Raw genomic sequence first — 21,945 nt, 5'->3', positions numbered from 1 at the left:
TTTTTGCATATACACAATTTATTAAATTTTTAAATAACAACTTAACAGTTTTTGTGACAAATACCATAATAGTAGTAATACTATTAACACATTTATGAAAAATTTTGTCAACTTATAACTTAATTTAAAAAACAAAACAAGTCACAGCCCTTATTCAAAAACATGGTAAAAAACATGTTATATGTCCTGTAGTTGTAATAGATACTAGTTTTTTGTAAAAATGTCTAAAAAATGCCAAGAGGATTACGTATGTAATTCAAACAAAGTTATTTCACGGAGTACGAATTGTATGATTGGGCGCCCGTCATCCACTCCTGTTCCTCTATCAACAATTCATCATTGCAGATTGTAGGTATATAAAACAGTGTGTCCTTGGGGACCGTGTTTGTAATTATTGATGCCATCTGAAAATCTCACTTCCTCCGGAATAGAGATGAACTTCCGCAATGCTCAACTTACCAGGATATTCCTATAATTTCCTACAAGGAAATTCGACGATTTATTTAGTTTAAATCACATTCAAATCTACCTTACTGATCAGATCTCAAACCTTAATAAAAAATTTAATTGAAAAAATTATTCCTGGAAATCTGATCAAACTGTCCAATAAAATATATCTACATTTGCTTGCAAATCGCATGATCCTGGCTTTATCCGCCATCCCTTACCAACATTCGAACAAAAGAATATCAATTGCTTGTTTTGCTTATTCTTCCCTTCCTGTTTTTTCCTTCCTTCACGTACGTGGGAAATTTATAGACGCCCTTTAGAACAAATCACCAAAGATAAACCAATTGCGGTTGCACGAGTGTGCCCTGCTTTTTACGATTCAATTAATGACATAAGAGTCCGGAAAAGTACTACTTTACAGACCACTTTAGAAAAACTATACTTTTACTCGTACATTTTTACAAGTTAAAATCCAGTTCATTTTTTTTTTAAACAATTGTCAATGTCAAAATTCCCCCAAAAACCAGACTGTACTACCCCAAAATCTTTTTTTCGGAACAGTTGAATATTAAAATCTCCCTAGATTAGGTTTGAGGTTATGTTAGTAATTTTCAAATGTCAGAAAGCAAATTTTTAACTAAAAGACAAGAAATAAAGACGGTAAAGACACGGAAACATGCAACTCCTAACCGGGAAAAATTTATTTAATGAGTAATTTAAATTTTTACTCATTTTCAGAATCTGATTCAAAATTTTTAGACCACCAATCGTCTTTAGAATCTGATTCTGGAGAAAGGTGAATCGTTATTGGAGGAATATAATAAAATACTGGATTAGTCATGCAATTTATTGGATGCCGTTCTTTTTTAGGAGTTTTTACACAACCAAAATTATCAAATTCGTGAAGAATTTTAACGTGGTCGGTTTTTTGTCTGCATACATTCACAAAATCTAATCATAGCTGTTTTTCTTGTTAAGGTCCAGATCCTTGCTTTCAGAAACTCATTTTGGTAAACGACTCTGAGATAAAACACAATTTCACAATAATTTTTTCGAACAATTATTATAATTCAAGTAACTCGTACGAGAGCTAGGCTAAGACTGACTCGTTATCGTATTAATTTCCTCAAAAACGGCAAGATTCACAAAAAAAACCTTTCGTAATAGTTCCGTTTTAAAAGGCAGCGTATTCCCGCCATCCGCAACGTCACAGAAATAATTCTAATATACCAATCAATTCCATCTTCAACATTTTCTGTGCTCTTTAAGTTGTACTTTCAATTTTAAATTTAAAAGTAACACTTTGACAATTTTTTTTTAAATAAATGGACTTTATAATGTTTTTGTGTAATCCTTGCATCCTCCAGATTTCTCTGATCCTTTAACTTTCCTGTACAACTACTCTCAGGAGTGACATTGGAGGTGCGGAACACTTCTGGAAAAGTTTTATTCCTGGCACTAAATGCAATGACGAACTTGTAAACTCGAAAATGGTTGCATTGCAGCACAGTGTTATGAAATATAAATCAAGTGTTGTACATTTGTGTACAAAAACTCGAGAAAAAAGTCAAATAAGATTCTTGATTGAGTGTACTCAATCCACAAACAAGAAGCAAACTTATAATCGAGTTGAGACAATATTTATTTATGGCAATCGTGTGCCATCAGATTACATCCGTAGAGGATTCCCCGATTTATGTTTGGTTAAACTTAAATTCTGAAATAGACAGCGACGTGTGTAACGTATTATTTATTCACTTTTATTAACTAGGGAGCCAGGGATACCATTAAAAACACCATTAGATCATCTCGGATTTATCTCGAATAAATCGTTTTATTCCCTTTTCTGGGCATTACTATTCATTAATTTCAATCTTTGCTTGATGATATTCCATGATGACTTCAAAGTGACCCAATGACATTTGGATTTGGGTCTAAAGCTGCAAGGCAAAATCTAATTAATTAAGGTCAATTACGGTTTTCAGACCCTACGGAATTCATACGATTCTAAGCAATTAAGTTTATCAATAATGCAAACATTTATTGGACATGTAATGTTATCTGTTTGTCTAAAATGTCACTCACATCAATCACTAATAAATTATTAGAACATAAAACTAGAGTTTGTCTTAGAATTTATTGACTTAAACGCTAAAACGTAGTACTTTTTTACTATCAAAAACACAAAATTGCAAAAGTTAAAATTTTATATTCTTCATACATTAGAAAAAAAATCTGAAAAAGTTACAGAAGGGCAAAATAACGAATTTAATAATTGTAAAAATAATAAACGCACAGTAAAAATATTAACTGCACAGTAAAAATAATAAATGCACAGTCAAAATCGTAAAAGCGCAGTAAAATAATAAATGCTCAGTAATAAATAATAAATGCTCAGTAAAAATAATAAATGCAGAGTAAGGACAAAAATCGGAATATCGCAAAGCGTTCAAAAACAAAATTGTGGTATCAGGAGCACAGCAGTGCAAAGAGTGGTGTAGGCTGATTAGACTGATTACCATTTGTGCACAGTTTCCAGTCCTTGCTAAAATCATTCTTGCGCAGTGACCCTTGCTAATACATATACCACTCTCCAATGATACTAATTATTCAGTAATATAAAAATAAGTACCAACAATAAATACCATTCTTGCGCAAGGGCCATACATTGTTATGTAACCAAGACTGAAAATTCTTTAAATTTTATGTTTTTTCACTAATTTTGATTAAAGTTACCGAGCGTTTATTATTTTTACTGTGCAAATTGGATTTTTTTACTGAACAAATTACAATAAAATACTGTGTGTGCTTAACTTAGCATTTATTATTTTTATTGTGCAAAAATTAATTAGATACTGATCATTTATCAAAATTGAATTATTTACTGATCGCTTTATTACTAATACACAAGAGGTGACTTAAATTCTCTATTTAGTCCGGTAAAAAAATGAGAAATTCAGCGAAAAACACGTTTTTCTACTCAGTGATATGGATCTTAAGAACACTTTCTATGCAGATCGAAATTTGAGCAAGGAAAATATTTTACCCAACATCACAAACATGAAGTGAATTTTTTGTCAAAGCCCTGGAAACGTTCATATGAGGGTAAAAAAGTAGTAAAACTCGATAACAGTTTTAATTAGTGCTTTTACTACATTTTAAAATCAATAAATGCAATAAAGGGTATGCAATACAATAATTATGCATTATTTAAAACCTTTCATAACACAAGAATACATGTTATTGATTGCTAGAATTAGAAATGTCTGACTGGTTTTACTATAAGCATAAAATCGAATTACATAAGGTCAGAACAAACAGTTCATTATTAAATTACCTATAATTTAATTGTTTACAAATTACAAGCACTCAAATTATAGGTTGCTTTTATAACATCGACTGCAGAATTATTTGGAAATTCGGTATTGTAGCAAAATATCAGTGCTAATTAGAAATAGAATAAAAAAAGATTATTAGTTTAGATTTTGTTAAATTGACTGAAAACATAATAGCTATTATATTTAAAAACAAAACTAATTAAACTTTAATTTTCTCTCTTTGTTTGTCTAGGCAAAACTTAGTGTTACATAATTATGGTAACTGCTTTGAAAGTAGGAAATTTAGAAAATCTAACTGATTAGGCCTTTTTGTACAGGATGGCTCATAAAACTTCCAACTTTTACTAAGACAAAAATGTTATTTGTAAAAAAATGTAGTCAATAACACTAGTTTACAAATAATAGCTTGTTGAATATACCTTTAATCAAATTATTATTTTTATGTTTATTTACGTTTAATTAAACAAAAATAATTGTAATTTTTTTATCACGTCCCAGTTTTTTTACGAAACATAATTTTCCTGCTTTATGCACAAATGCCCTCGATTTAAAATGTATTTAAAATTCAAATTGTTGCTGAATTTTTGCAAGATTATTACCAGATGGTGAGATTACTGTTAGACTGTTATCAAAAAAACTGACCCAAAAACGTAGAAAAAACAAAATTTTTATATTTAATTATATATCATATCAGTTTTCCCTGGCATATCCTGTTTTGTTGTATCCTTCCTTCACAGTTTTTATTAATTGTTATTTTTCGTTAATAATTAAAAATCAATAATATTTAAACTAAAAAATAAGCTACTTAAACACAACGTAATTGTTGGCTCAATTTTTGCATAAATCGAAGTTTACAAATAAAAAACAAATTTTTCCTAGAATCAATATTGAATTTAAATTACTGAAATCTTTTCCTCTGTTTATTTTATTCTGTTTACTTTCTACACTTCGCCGATTGATAGCTCTGGGGGTCAGACTGTTGTGTACTCAAATGTACATTAAAAATTGTTTATTTTTTCTCATCTACTTTTTTACATCGGTAAGTCATTTATAGCCAAACATTTACATTTTAGGAATGAAATGAAGAATGCTCCAAGATTCGGTGGAATTGAAACATTCGACAAAAGTCAACTTTATAACTTATTTAAAGCACTTTCCTATAGACACACGTCAGGTTCAGCTAGTGTTATCGTAAATATAAAATACTGAAAAATGTCAGATCACTCAAATCTAAAAAAATGCTTTTTGTTTAAACTTTCTAAATGTTACATTTGTAAGGGGCTAATTTACATTTACAAATTATTAAAACTTAATTTGGCCCAACTATAAATGTATCCCTCTCCGGCATTTTCACCACCAAGTCTAATTAAATATACATAATGTGTCGACGCAATACCAACAACAAGACCTTTAACATGGGATTTCAGTGGACAAAGAGGTCTTTCATTTTATTAGTAAACCTCAAATAAATGCAAAAACTATTATTGGTTTGCAAAGTTTAGCCTTTATACAATCCGTAACGCAATTGTGGCTCACATTCCTAAAATGAGTACGGAACTTTCATAATATGTGAATGATATCGACCGAGTCAAGGGAGTAAATAGAGCTTTACGTATTGTTAAAGCTATCACCAACTCCCTATTTATCGGAACATGATTGTTCCGAAAAGTTTTACGATCATTCGACTCATTTCAGATTACAGTACGCTTTAATATGGATTTTATGCCGATTACTAATCTTTTAAAGCTTGGGAAACACATCATTATCATGATTAGTAATATTAATTAATATATAGGGTGCGCCAGAACTCGCGCCCCAGAGAAAAATGCTATATAAGGTAAGATACCAGGAACATGGAAAAAATGTTAAAAAATTTTTATCTATAAAAATTTCGAAGTTATGAGGGTTTAAAGTTTGCACTTTGACTCTATTTATTTCTGTTGGAAAAATAATTTTCCAAGTTTTTTTGCTATAGGCTATTAAAAGAGGAAACAAGGAAGCTGTATTGTAAATTGTAACTCTGTTCAATGTTATTTGTGGCTTTTATTGGCAAAATTTTTGTCCCTTTACTAAATAATTGTAAAAAAAACATATATAAGATCATCAGTATCCTTAAATAGATATAAAAAAATGTCAAATGTCAAAAAATAAAAGTCAAAATTTTTTGACAGATAGAATTTTTTAAACATTTTTTTCATGTTCCTGGTATCTTACTTGAAAATTTTCTCTAGGGAGTTCTGACGCACCCTGTATATTACTTCTCTTGGGCGGTAATATGCAGGATAGCAAACCTTAAAATTACAAAAATATCGGGAATAATTTTTTCTTTCAAATTGTCAAGTTAAAGCCGTCTGACACGACGTTAGATTTTATACAAAATTTATAATAAAAAATGTCAAAAAGTGTTTTTATAAATTCGTACATTTTTGAAAATATTATTAATTAATTGTAGAACTCGATCCATTTTCTTCCCAAAGTGGATGTTTTATAGTTTTAAACAGTAAGTAATATTAAAGACAACTCCACAAATCGATAAATTTTATTTAGTCAAGTTGGGACATGTTTCGGCACCCTTGCGCCATCACTAGTCATTGTTGTTACACTTTAAAATAAAATAAAAAATTTTCAAGATTAAAAAATTTAAACGTTCACTGTTAAAAGTTTTTCCTGATTATCACAAATGGAAAAATATACAGAAGGAATAGGATTTAAACATTATTTCTCTGTAAAAAAGTAAAAGGACGAGGTCAGTGAAGCTGAAGCCTCAACCGTGAAAATTTTTTGAAAAAAAAATTATTAATTAATTTTCTATGTTCTATAAATTATAGAATAAATAAAAATTTTAAATTTTTGTGAGGTCAATGAAAATATTTTTAAGATGGCAGCACTTCCTGTTACACAGGAAGTTAATTGCGTTTTTGGATTACTCAAGTAATTTTGGGAGAGTTTTTAGTTACCTTCCCTACATCTAAATTTAACCGTTTTCGATATATTTAGACCTTTTTAAAAATTTTTGGATTTGAATCACCCTATTCAAAAATCGATAACTCTACCATTTTTTATTATGTTGAAATCATATATGGGTACTTATACGAGAGAGAAAGGTTAGATTTTTTTTTGGTATACTCATAATTGGAAAAATCATTAACAAACCGCCAAAATGTAAGGTTACATTTAGAAAACTTCAAATACTTACCCTTAACTCAATTTTTCTAAACGAAAATTTTTTCTCCACTAAATGGAGGAGAATTTAGTTCTGCTTTGATCTGTCTCAACATTCCCTATACCTGATAATGATAATGTGGGATTTCATTACTACTTTAGCATAGGTTGTCATTGAAATAAGAAAAAAATAGAATATCAAAGTTATTCAAATTTAGATTAAATAAATTTAATTTGTATTTACGACAAGAATAACACAATTATGAAAAAAACCTTGGCGTTTTTTCAGTGAGAAATATTTCCATAGCAAACTATGCGAAAACTACCATGGATAGTAATGAATTTCTTCCATTGTAAAAAAAAAGTCAAAATAACTTAGAAATCATTGAATTTAGGTATAGGGAATGTTGATACAGATCGATGCAAAATTGAATTTTCTTTGATTTAGTGAAGAAAAAATTGGAGTGTTTTATTTAAAAAAATTGAGTTAACGATATTTGAAGTTTCCCAAATGCAATCTTAAATTTTGGAGGCTCGTTAATTATTTTTCCCAATTATAAATACACAAAAGAAAAGATCTAGCCTTTCGTTTTCATATGTCCCCATACGATTTCAAACTAATTAAAAATGGTAGATTTATCGATTTTTGAAGAGGAAGATGCCAATTAAAAAAAATTCAAAAAAATCTATATTTTTCAAAAACGGTTAAATTTAGGTTTAGGAAACTGATAAAAACTCTCTCAGAAACATTTAAGTAATCCAAAAACGCAATAAAAAACATAATTCTATTTAAAATAACAAAGTTGATACCCATTTTCGGTGAAAATATTTTCATTGACCAAAATCTAAACGATTATGGCTATAGTCAAAATTTAGAACTCCAAATACTTCTAATTTGGGTTTTTTTCCGGAACATCCTGTATAATCAAAAGCTTTGTTGTCTGCATTGCTATATTTTGGTTATTTTTGGCTTTAATTCAACTTGTAACAATATTTGTTCCTACCAAATTTAACAACTTGTTTTTTATTTTGCTTTTACTTTTTTACATTTCAACAAATTTCAAAATTCTAAGGTTTTACCCCCAAAAATGTTTTTCCATCCATAAAGTTCCATAACTCATTTAAATTTTTGTTCGAGTGCGTTTACATAATTTTGAAGCAATATAAAATCTTAAAAGTTGGTTCCTCATTTATGTGAAAATTTTCATTATGGAATAAGCAACTAATTGAAAAATCGAATAACAAATTAGTTACTTTCCCGGTAAGTCCATTTTTTATTCCATTTAAAGAAAGTTATCGTTAGCCGACCCCAGGGAAATTCGCGCTTTATGAATTTACTTAAGATTACAAAGTTTCTCTTAAGTTAGGTAGCTTTATTCCCTGCTCAGTGTCCGCTCTGGGATGCTTTAAGTGTGTCCCTATTTAGTATTTAACTAACATACAAGTTACTAAACTGCATATGGAGAACACAAATTGTCTTAAAACATGTCCATAAACACCCAAAAAAGTTCATTTCATCGAAAAAAATCCAGTCGTTGAGAGGTTTTCATCAAAAGGAAACGAGCAAAGTAGATAAATTACCTATTGTTAAGCAGATAATGCTAAAATTTGGCACCCTTGTTTTCCAAGCGTGTTATTGAAGCCACTCGAAATAAGCACCCGGAAAATTACATCACTATCATTTCAGTAAGTTATAGTAACTGTTATCAGAAAAATGGTGTTAGATTCTAGTTTATTAGTGACAAAGTTTTGATTAGAAGATCCGGATCGTGAGGATAGGAAAGCACAATGAATTTGCTTTGGTGCACGTACTTAGGTATGCAGTGGGCGAACTTTTAATTCAGTTACTAAAGCACATGAGCCGCCTGAATTATGTATTCTGCGGTCATCTCTCAACGGATAATCTGTTAACATAAACAAACGTGTCTAGATGGCCATAAGTTATCATCTCCAGCCGTTGTTTAAATTTATATAGATAACCGGATGATACACAAACAAAAAGTTGGAAATCGGACCTAATGTTATAGCGAGATATAATCCGAAAAATATTGTGCCTGTTCTAGACGATTATAACAAAATACACATAAAGTCTTTTTTTTTATGAAAATGCCAAAGAGTCACCCCTAACAAACTCATTAATGATTTTAATCGTCGTCTATTGATTCACTGTAATAAAAAGTCTATGCAATGTCAAAAAATTTCGTGTGAACATCACACAACTTTTCTTATCTTACTTATTTGGAAAACATCCTTACAACAATAATTTGGTGTTTGAGTCTGGGGTTTTTTTAGTTTTATTGTTTTTGATTGTTTAATAAAGTATATTTCACGATTCTAAATAATTTTTATTCCCATGAATTTATTTATTGTATTGTATCTTCAACAGTATAATTATGATTTTTGGTCTTTGCGGCCGAACGGTGAGACCGATTTTTACCAATTGTTTTGTGCTGCGTCCCTTTCATACAAGTAACTTACATACCAAACAAGTTTCTAGCTCTTATTAAAAATTATAACATTTTATAAGCAAATATAATTGTATTTATTAAAAAAATGAAGATATACATTTGGGTTGGATAGTTATTTTTAAACTTTAGAAATTTACAAGGACATTAAAATTACAATAACAATAACTCTTTATTATTTCTTTAATACTTCAAATAAAAACACAAGGATTAATTTTATTCTCTATTAATTAGTTCTCTATTATTATCTATTTTGGATGGAGCTTTTAAAAACTTCTTTTTGCAAATTCATAACCTTTTTGTGAAATGTATCGCCAGGCAATACAACGACGTACTGTAACCTCAGGCCATCTTGGGTTTTTTAGGGAATAATTATAAATTTGCTCTTTTTTTTAACACAGTCCTTTGCATCTGACTCAATTTTCACTATACAATGTTGACCTTTACTGTAATTGGCAATTTTTTCCTGAATTTTCTTTAGTTTTTCATATTTATTTTCGGACAGCTTTTTCAACTTTTGTTAAAACACATTAATTTGCAGGGTTTTCTTAATCAACAACAACGAAATGTGTGTTTATTCGTCATTTTCGGTCAAAATAAGACGATTTGACTAATTTCCAACAATTTTGGATGCATTTTAAGCCAGAAAAACTCACAAATCAATGTATTTCAATAATAAAATAACAGTTTTCTGTCAAAATAAATCAATTTGAGCTATTCTCATTTCAATGTTGCTTAATTTTTGCAGAATACTGTTATTTAAGCGTCTATTTTATTGAAATACACTGATTTAGTTCGATTTCTGGTTTGAAATTGAGCCAAATCGATTAGAAGTTGCGTAAGTTTTATTATAGAGGCCAAAAACGGCTATTTAAACACGTATTTTGTTGAAATACATTGATTTGTGAGGTTTTCTGGCTTAAAATGCATCTAAGACCGTTGGAAATTAATCAAATCGTCTTATTTTGTCTAGAAACCGCAATTTTAACACTTATTTGATAAAATACATTTATTTACAACTTTTTCTGGCTTAAAATCAAGCCAAACCATTTAGAATTTGATTAAATCGTATTATTTTGACCGGAAACAGCTAATAAGTACATACTTATTTTGTTAAAATACATTAACTTGCAGGGTTTTCTTAAACAAAAACAAGGAAATGTGTGTTTATTTGACGTTTCCGGCCAAAATAAGACTATTTGATTAATTTCCAATCGTTTTGGCTAAATTTTAGGCCAGAAAACTCAGCAATTTTGCTCGATTTGAACACAAAAGAGTGTTTTTCTTCCAAAATAAAACAATTTGAGCTACTTTCAATTTTTAATTTTTTTCTAAATTTTGAATTTTATCTAGTAAGACAAATTTTTCTTCGAAACTTATTGCATCTAGAACATTTTTAAATCAAAATCATGAATATCACCTACTTTTAAATCACTTTGTTGATCAAAATTAAATCGAAATGGAATTGAAAATATCAAATGAGTCTAGAGATTGGAGACACAGTGCATTTGGTAACAGTTTTATGTTTTTTTTTTTATAATAGCCGATCTTTATAAACCCTGTTTGTATTTTTTGCAAAATAACTTTTTTCTGTATACACTTTTTTTATTAAAATTTTTGTAGTAAGTAGCTCATTTTTGTCTTTGGACATTAGGTAGTGATGTCTGTCTTCAGGTATTCGATTATAAAGGCTTACAAAAACAAACAAGCACACAAAATTCATAAAAGTCAAAATTTCGACAACATCACAACATGAAAATTTTTAACAAAATTTTTAGAGACAAAAACAAAAAACAAACAAAATTTGTTTCACCAAAATTTTGACTTGGTAATTTCCATTAAAAAACAAACTTTATTCTACCAGCAGATTTTCACACTGTTAAAGCGCTCTAATTGTTGGGATTGCTTTGATGAATTTCATTCACGTACGTTGCTCATTAAGATATCTCAAAAGCTGTTTCCCTTACGCGTCTACAATACGATGTATTGTCACTAGAACTCGTTACAAAATGATTTGTTTCCTTCTGTATTTCTCTTTTATTACTTAACTTCATTCCAGTCAATTTTTATTCAGTCAGTGTTGTAATATGCTGATTCTTAGCCTTTTAGAGGTCGGAAAATACGTCATTTCATCCTTTTGTTAACAAGTTATTTATGTAGAAAGTGTGGTTACTGTAAAAAAGCCTTGTTTTTGCTTTATGCCTATTTTAGGTCCTGTATACAGGGTGAGACTTAACTTATCTGCATAAACTTTGCCCAATAATAACGAATAGTGAAAAAAAAATTTTGTAAGTGCATCATAAAAACACTATTCAACCTTTAAATTTTAAATAATACCAATAAGATTATCATTATTTTGACTAAACTATAAAATATTCACTTCTTTAATTTGACATTTCATAGTGTCAATGAAAAAAATTATGAGTAAAATGCAAAATAAGTTAAATAAACCTTTTTTTCTTTTCGAAGATAATCCGATATAGAAGAGAATTTTTTTAGAAAAGTTTAAGTTAAAAATTTTGTTTTTTTGCAAAAAATTCTGTTTTAACTTTTTTGGAAATTTATCGGATTAGATATCTCCATAAAGAAAAAAAAGTTTTTGTGCATTTTACTCATTATTTACCATAACTTTTTTTCATTGTCACCATCGAATGTCAAACTAAGGAAGTCGACTCTTGGTATTATTTAAAATTTAAGAGTGAAAATGAAAAAAATAATGAGTAAAATGCTAAATAAGTTAAACAAAACTTTTTTCTTTTCGGAGAGAATCCGATATAGAAAAAAAAAAGTTTTTAAAAATGTTCAAGTTAAAAATTTTGTTTTTTTGCAAATATTTTAATTTTGTTGAAAATTTAACGGATCAGGTATCTCCATAAAGAAAAAATGTTTTTTGCATTTTACTCATTACTTATCATAACTTTTTTTTATTGTCACCATCGAATGTCAAATTAAGAAAGTTGAAGTCTACTAGTAGTACCAAGCATGGCCAAAATAATAATAATATTGGTATTATTTAAAATTTAAAAGTGACAATGAAAAAAATAGAGTAAAATGCAAAATAAGTTAAACACAACTTTTTTCTTTTCGAACATAATCCGATATAGAACATTTTTTTTTAAAGTGCAAGTTAAAAATTTTGTTTTTTTGTAAAAAATCTTGTTTTAATTTTTTTGGAAATACATCGGATTAAGTATCTCCATAAAGAAAAAAAGTATTTTGCATTTTACTCATTACTTACAATAACTTATTTTCATTGTCACCATCGAATATCAAATTAAGGAAGTCGAGGTCTACCAGAATACCAAGCTTGGTGAAAATAATGATAATCCTAAATTATTTAAAATTTAAAAGTTGAATAGTGTTTTTTTGACGCAATATCTCAGTTACTAAAAAAATTTTACTAGAATTTTTTCCATTATTCGTTATTATTGGGTAAGGACTATCATTCCCAAAGTTTTTTCAAATATTTTGTTCAAAGAAACAGTTTTTACCCCACGAACATAAATTTTATTCCATACAACATAAGTAGGAAATGAATTTACCCAAAAATATTTCCTTTTATCAAAGTCTTATTTCGCTGATAACCTTTCTACAAGAAACACATAAGAGAAAATAGGAAATCTAATAAATGAGCCCACACTGTGAGAATACGATCTCTGGCAAATGTTCTCGAGCTGACCATATTCAGTGATCCTCTTACCTGAAAGGAAGTAATTTAGGTTTTTTGTTTGTTGTGCTGACGATAAATTTGACGAATTTCCCACATTTACCCCCTAATTTATTTATGCGGTCACGATATTTAACCTCCAAAATACAAGTCTAAATATAAGTTGTAGTTGGAAACTTGTAACAAAATCTCATGTTATTGTTTATTATTGAGTGTGAAAATCGTTTCAAATTGATATAAATAGTCAAGGATTGAAACAAGTTCTATACAGAGTGTCCCAACTAAAATTTGAGTCCAAGTTTGGAAAAATTTTAAATCTAAAATAAAAAAAATTAATAGCTAGAGATGGCAATCATTAATTTAAGGATATTTTGAACAGTATATGTCTTAAATTCAGGGGCGGACTGGCCAGGGGTGCCGGGGTGCCACAGTATCCCGGGCCCTCGAGTCTTACGGGCCCCCAATTATGGTAGGCTTATTATGTCAAGAGCTCATTGAAATAATATCAATTATTTTAAATTTGTAAATAAACTTTCCACAATGCTTAGAGCTAATCCATGAAGTGCTGAATCGCGATTTTTGCAGAAGCTAAGTGTGTTTAGTTTGAAGGAATTAAAAAAATGCTATCATAACAAATAAAACTGTAATTTTTATAATTTCAATTATTTTAGCTCAATTTTGTTTATAAGGTCTTACACGCATATAGGAAATATTCTACGCGGACTTATATGTACAAGTGGTTCAAAAATTTGTGTCATAATTTTAATCACGAATACTCCTCTACAAATGAGCACAGATAGCACAGTATTTATTAATCCAACTCATCAAGCAATAGAAAAATTACAGCTTTTCTAATCATCAAGAAATAAACAAATGTTCCTTTGGATTTAATGAAATTTACTTTAAATATGACAGCATTGACAGCGATGTCATTCGTAGTGGATTCTTTCCAAGGTGCGCTCAAAATTTATAAATTCTGATTTTGTAGCGCGGTGTAGAATTTAGTTTAAACTCAAATAACTCGAGAACGGTACATTTTGGCGATATGAAACTARCTTTATTTAAAAAAAAATGTTGGGCTGTATCAAAAACAGAAATTAATAAGCCGAAAAAAGTTATGATCCCAACACTGGAAGGACCCATTGCTACCGGAAATGTATAGCTTCTAACAAGACTTCCGTTTACACCAAATCAAAGAGTGTCTTTTTGTCCAAGCAAAATTTAATAATAATCGGATAAACGGTAACAAAAATATTTCCAGAAAATCATTTTTTCATAACGACTTTTGGTAAGTTGTACTATCTATTCTCAATTGTAGAGGGGTGTTCGTAATTAAAATTATGCCACACATTTTTTAATCAACCGATATAAAATATCCTTTTTACTTAAATGAATTTAATTTTAATTTTTTATTTTTTTTATTATTATTGGTGGGCATAAATAATGGAATAATCTAAATATAAGTATAAATTTGGTGCACAGAAACGAAAAGAAAAACAAAAATTAAAATTACAAATTACAGCCTCTGAACACGTTCATCTAAAAACTTTTTTAGATTTTTTTTTTCGGTTATTAAACCATCACGATTTCAACTGACGTCACAATCTCAATAGAGGAAACAAACTCCTTCAAAAAAATACTACATTAAGTGACAAGTAGTTTTTATACATATTTTTATTGTATTGTATATTGGGCCCTCATTTCAACTTTTAGCACTCCATACAAAAATTTGCCAGTCCGCCCCTGCTTAAATTGAATTGTCACCTCAAAAAAATCGTTTAAAATTGAATAAAAAACAAGGTTTCATAGACAATAAAAGCAACTTCAAAATCATGAATCACTCGACTTTTCTTGCTATTTATAATTTTTTGTGTTAGAAGTTAGAAATAACTTTTTAGTTTTGCTAAAATTTGATCCCCCTCTTAAAAAATCGGCTAAAAACCTGTTTTAGACTTCTCTCCAAACTTGAATAAAATTGGAGATTTTAGAGTTTACATTTTAGTTGGGACAGCCTGTATACTACATTAATAAATCATTCTACCTACTATAACAACAGTCGATGTCAAATTTAATTTACTGTAGAAAATAAAAGAGTGTACATATTTAATAATTGACATTTGACACTATATTCAAGATTTAAAGCTCGCCATGAAGCTTGTAAAGACTTAGTTTCCTACCTACGACCTCACCGGACATTTATTGAAGTTGACAGCAGAAAATAGTTTCACTATTTGTGTTAGTAATAAATAAATGAGTGTCTGAAGTCTGTCTAGACGATACAACACGAAAACTGAATATGTTTAATGAAAATAACAATTACTATGCATGCTCACGAGTCAAATAGTGTGACAGAAGCCACGTGGTTGTTACAAATCTGAGGGTTTGCCGAGTTTTGCTCCCGACATGTGTTGTTGCATGAATTTATTAAAAGCTGACTCTGATATATCGAGGAAAGCTTACAAATCTAGAACTCCATGTGTGGTTCATCTCCGATGTTAATAAAACTAAAGCAGTTCTTATGTTAATATTTTATTAAAAAACTTTATTAAAAAACAGGAAATTAATCCGTCAATCTTCAGCATTTAATTAAAATTCATCAATAGTTTTTTTAATGTTATCATTATCAATGAATAGCTCTTTTATATCTGTCTTCCAAATATAATAAATCTATTCGCACTTTCACAATGATTTTGCAAGAGAATCCCTAAATAAAGAAATAATAAACAAAAGATTCCATTTATGTATTTTTTACAATAAATACTCTAATTCATCCAAAGTTACTGAAATTTTGAAATAAAAAATAGACAAAAAATAAAGAGCAGAAAGTAAATAATAAATATGTCTTGCTTCTATTTTAAAATTAGTTTTATTACATTTATAGAATAAATTTAGAACTACAGTAATAAGTAGAACTGACCGCAGTTTTCAGCTATGCTATTTTATAAATATTTTATCAACTTATGACCAAACCAACTTTTAGAAGAAATTTATTAGAATTACATTTCAACTTACATCCTAAATTATGCAAAATGTTATTAAAGGTGCTCTGAAAACGTTTCTGAAATGAAGAATAAAGGTCAGTTTTTCAGTGTAATTTACCAAAAAATACAGTTCTATTTCTTAATTTTAAATAAAATTTCATTTTTTTAAGTAACAATCTAAATCTAAGAGCTGTTAATAATTAAAATTATTTTTTGCTATAAATAAAATTAAAATTTTATTTTGTTATGGTCTTTAGGCTAAACAAATCGTAAGTATAAATTGGGCTCCACCACATTTTATTTTAAGTAATAGAGACTGAATATAAAGCGTTTTTTTTAAATAATTTGCCTCCAGAAAAAGTAATATAAAAATGTGATCGTACTTTGAGAACAAAATTTTGTTTTGCAATTTATGTAAAAATTTAGTTTTGAATATGTGATGATAAATTAAAAAAAAAATTAAATACTACACCTTTTTCAAGTGTAATTCAGAAAGCGTAAGATATATTACGTTAATTGTAATTCAGATTAGTCAATTGTATTTCAGAAAGTATTAATTGTAATTCAAAACAGTAAAATGAATTTCAGAAACAATCAGATGTAATTCAGATTAATTAATTTAATTTCAGAAAGCGTAAATTGTAATTCAGATTAATCAATTGTCTTTCAGAAAGTGTTAATTGTAATTTAGAGTTTATCATTTGTAATTGAGAATTCGACAATTGTAATTCAGAATTTGTTATTTTTATTTAAAAATCCCTTTGAAAATAAAATATCTTATTTATTTTATGAAATACCAAGTTTATGTAATTCTTTAATTTTGAAAATAAAATAATTCGTGTTTATGTATAAATTTTATTTTGAGAAAACAGTATGTTACTCATCTGAATTACAATTGATATTTTCTGAATTACAACTGACTACACCTTTTTCAAGTGTCATTCAGAAAGCGTAAGATATATTTCGGAAAACTTCAATTGTAATTTAGATTAGTCAATTGTATTTCAGAAAGTATTAATTGTAATTCAGAATTATGTAATTTCAGAAACCATCAGATGTAATTCAGATTAATTAATTTAACATAAGAAAGCGTTAATTAAAATTCAGATTAGTCAATTGTATTTCAGAAAGTGTTAATTATAATTTAAAGTTTGTCATTTGTAATTGAGAATTCGTCAATTGTAATTCAGAATTCGTTATTTTCATTTAAAAATTACATTACCAACATTCCTTTGAAAATAAAATATCTTATTTATTTTGCAAAATCGCAAGTTTCTGTAATTTTTTAATTCTGGAAATAAAATAACTCATGTTTATGTATAAACTTCATTTTGAGATAACAGTAAGTTACTCATCTGAATTACAGTTGATATTTTCTGGATTACATGTAACATGAAATTGAATTTCTTTACTGTTCTGAATTACATGTAATGGTTTCTGAATTACAATTATTACTTTCTGAAATACAATTGACTAATCTGAATTCCAATTTATGCTTTCTGAAATTAAATTAACTAATCTGAATTACTTCTCATGATTTCTGAAACTCATTTTACTCTTCTGAATTACAATTAACACTTTCTGAAAGACAACTGACTAATCTAAATTACAATTTACTCTTTCTGAAAGTAAATTAACTAATCTGAATTACATGTGGTGTGGTAAATAATTGTAATCCTTAGATCATAACCTTCATGAGAAAAATGGTTTTATAGTGGGTTGTTATTAAAAAAAACATATTTTTTGTAGAATTTGAAATTCAAAACAAAAAATTCAAAAAAAATTTTTCTTGATAAAACATCACATTTTTATAGTACTTTCCCTTATCATTCATCAATTAGTTTTTCCAAAAAAAAATAGTTTAAGCAAAAAACGTTTGGTTTCTCACCTGGTATAAAAATATCAAAACTGTATCCATTCCCAAGTTAAATTCCAACACGTTTTAATTTAATTCTTAATTTAATACAGATTAAAACTCGCATTCAATGTACAAAAGTGTCAGTAACACTGTTTGTTTCCTTCACACAATAATTATAATTACACGAAAAACAACATTTGTGTTTGATATGCTCCTGCTGCATCAGTAAACAAATCAATAAATTTAAATCCTGCTGATCAAAACGCTTCTCGAAATTTTCCTTAATTTCAATTATTCGCTATTGCCCCTAAACGGGCCCCAATTTGCCAAATAGCCCGTTAAATTTCCATTTTTTCACGAGACGATCACACTTTTTGCTCGTCGTTTAAGCGGAGCAACCTGAAAGATCTATCCTCAGCGCATAATTTGTGTTTATCTTTGGCAGGAGAGAGCAACGTGGAACGGTGGTAATACTATTCAAGACGACTGCAACTGCTCCCTTGACGACGATGCTGTAATCTTACCGCGGTATTCATACCCCTACTTATCTTTTAGACTCGACGGTTCTGAATTACTTCTTAAATATGCTGCTTAGCTTAGGCTCTTACACCCTATGTCTGCACCCCATTGCTCATAGCAATTTATCTTTTAATTTATTTCAATTATCTGGATTTTCACGGCACTAAATTAAAACATTGCATAGTTGCTCCTTATACAGGGTGTCCCAGTGAATTACAAACTTGTGTTTTTTTTTTAATGAGACACCATATATTTCTTTGATTTTTTGGATGTAGCCTTTTAAAACAATGTTTTTACGTTAAACTTTTATTAGTCGATTTTGCTTAGTTTTAGAAATAAGGCGTTTTTTGACGAAAACATGCACTTTTTAAAAATGTATTACACAAAAACTAAGACAGCAAGAACAAATTTACAGTTGTAGCAATTTTTTAGTGTTTTGTATTTGTAAATATGAATAAATTAAGAAGTTTGTTAAAAGTTAAATAACTTAAAAAAACAAATGGAACAACCTATTTTTTATTTTTGCATCTAATAGATTGATATCTTGTCTATCTAAAAAAATAAACTTTTAATGACTAGAATTGATAAATGAAAAGATATTTAACATTCAATATTAATTGTAGCAACAATTTAATTTTTTTAAGTTATTTATTTATCCAGAGATTGTAAAAGTCGTTATAAATACTGAAATTCGAATTATTTTATTGTAAAAATAAAAAATAATGGATTCAGTTTAACACAAATGTGATTATTAAGTGATATTTCTTCCATCTCTTGTGCAACTGTGCATCACTTTTTGGCTACTGAAACAATAATAATTATTTTTTTTAATGTTTAACGTTAAATATCTTTTTAGTTATTGATTATAAACACCTAAAAGTAAATAATTTTAGAAAAACAATTTAATATCTTTTAAATGCAAAAACGATAAATAGGGTGTTCCATTTAATTTTTTTAAGTTATTGAACCTTTAACAAACGCCTTCATTTTTTTATCTTTGCAAATGCAACACACTAAAAAATGTTACACCTTATAGCTTGTACCTTCTTCTTTGCGGTGGTAAAAAAATATTTCTAGATGTCTTTGTTTCTGTATAATAAATTTTTAAAAAGTGCAAGGTTTTGTCAAAAAACCGTCTTTTTTTAAAACGAAGCAAAATCGATCAATAAAAGTTCAGCTTAAGAACATTGTTATAAAAATCTACATCTAAAAACGCTAAGAAATATATAGTGTTTCAATTAAAAAAACACAAGTTGGTATTGTAACTCATTTTTGAGACACGCTGTATAGTTGACTAGATTAGTATCTGTCTATCAATGTCCTATATATATTTTTTTAATTTTACCATTTAAAGATCACTAATAATTTTTCAACTCACTGGGACACCCTGTAAAATAGTTAATTATATCACCGGGAAATGCGAAATGTTATACAAGTGGTTTTTAGAAACGAGCATTTTTCTCGAGTTTTACTTAATTTGTGATTTTTGTTTAAATAGTTGTAAGACTTGTAAGTACAATTTAATGTCAGAAAGACAAAAATTAAAATAAAACGTAATTATACTTCTTCTAAATTAAATGTAATTGAAATTAGAGAATTTTTGTACTGAACTTGACATTTCTCCGATTTAGACCTATTGTTACTAATTTAAAAAGTTTCAAATTGTTATTAAATCTTCTTCAATGTCTCACTATTTTCTTATACATTTTTCATAATTTAAAATCACAAACTATTATCTGAAAATGTAGTCTACTTTTTAAATTTACGTCAAAAATAAGAAAGAAATGTTTTTTTCGCTACTGTTAGAGAAAGAACAGAAATGTGAAAAACAAGTTGCAAAATGAGCCTGTTTTTCACTAATCGTGTGCAATAAACAGACATTTTGCATCGTGTTTCATACAAGATTTTTGCCAATTTGGTTGTGAAAAACATAGGCATCAAATTCGAGTTTTAAATCTGTGATTTCAATAATTTTCTCAAAATCATACTAGTGTCTTGAAAATAGTGTTATTTTTAGCCTATTTTAGCATTAGTGATAAAATTAAGCACATTTGACAACTAAAATGACATATCACAACAGTAAGGTAACTTTTCGTGTCTACAATATAATTTTAGAAAGACAATTTAAAAATCTTTTAAATGCAAAAACAATATATTTAAATTTTTTTAAGTTATTGAACTTTTAACAAACGCTTTCATTTTTTTATCTTTGCAAATGCAACACACTAAAAAAAATGTTACAACCTTATAGCTTCTACCTTCTTCTTTGCGGTAGTAAAAAATATTTCTAGATGTCTTAGTTTTTGTGTAATAAATTTTAAAAAGTGCATGTTTTCGTCAAAAAAAACCGTCTTATTGACCAATAAAAGTTTTGCTTAAAAACATTTTCATAAAAATCTACACCCAAAAACGCCAAGAAACATATGGTGTTTCATTTAAAAAACACAAGTTTGTATTGTAACTTATTTTTGAGACACGCTGTATAGTTGGACTAAATTGGTATCTATCAATGTCCTATATATTTGTTTAAACTCGTTGGGACACCCTGTATAAATCAAGCTCTAAAATCTTAGCACGCGTTACAAACGGAATAATTTAACTCTGGTTGAAAGGGTAGAGTTTCAAAGAAAATTAAAATCGTAAAAGAGAACGCAATTCCCTAAAATACAGTAACAAAGTCTGATAACTCAATTTCGTGACTTCAGACATAACAATTTACTATTGCAACACTACGACTTAGAAACAAATATTTTGTACTTTACGATAAATAAAGGTAATTAAGACACACTTCACTACTTTATCTCTTTTTTCGTAGTCAACTAATTTGCTTCACAACTTGAAGGTAATTTATTAAAGCGATTAGAGACTCTGTAAATTTGCAAGTGCAACAAACTGAAGCTTTGATACTATGTTATTCTGACAAACGTTGACTCCTACATAAAGTAAATAGATGCTTATAATAGCAGAGCACATTTCCCGATTTTATTGTAATGCAAAGGATCTGGCAAAGTGGGTGGCAACGTTAAATTAATTACTATGCACTTGTACACAAAGACTTGCATTTGTATACTTGCCTTATCGATTTTTCCTTCCTTGTGTGCACCTCTTCACTAACCTAATTAAAATAAAAGCCATACCAAACGATTAGAACATAAATAAAAGAAGCTATGATAATGTTTACAGTCCCATAAACATAAATTGGAAAAATAGATTATTATTTGTTAAAATTGGAAAACAAATTATTGCTATACGAGTACTTTTATAAACTACTCCAAAAAATTAAAGGAACAAAAAATTTTTCAAAATTTCAAAATATTGAAGAACTGTAACTCATCGAAAAATGGTCGTATCTAGATTTTAAGAAAATCATTTTGAAGCACAGAAAAAGTATTTGCCAAAAGTTCTCAAAACTGGAAACTTAAAGCTTTAAAATGTTTTTTTGTTAATTTAGATACGACCATTTTTCGATGAGTTACAGCCTTTTAAAAATCATCAAATAGTTTAG

At 28.3% G+C, this 21,945-nt stretch overlaps 1 protein-coding gene across 5 annotated transcripts in view; it reads right to left on the bottom strand.

Annotated features, from left to right (window-relative positions):
* The window catches only part of LOC123011600 (collagen alpha-1(XVIII) chain), a 125,978-nt gene that overhangs the window by 60,652 nt on the left and 43,381 nt on the right, over positions 1-21,945 (bottom strand). The gene's annotated exons all lie outside the window — the stretch shown is intronic.

Source organism: Tribolium madens, unplaced genomic scaffold, assembly GCF_015345945.1.
Source record: "Tribolium madens isolate multiple individuals breed KSU strain unplaced genomic scaffold, Tmad_KSU_1.1 Scaffold_11;HRSCAF=98;Tcas5.2_LG3b, whole genome shotgun sequence".
Taxonomy (NCBI): domain Eukaryota; kingdom Metazoa; phylum Arthropoda; class Insecta; order Coleoptera; family Tenebrionidae; genus Tribolium; species Tribolium madens.
This window is presented reverse-complemented; position numbering and strand designations above follow the sequence as displayed.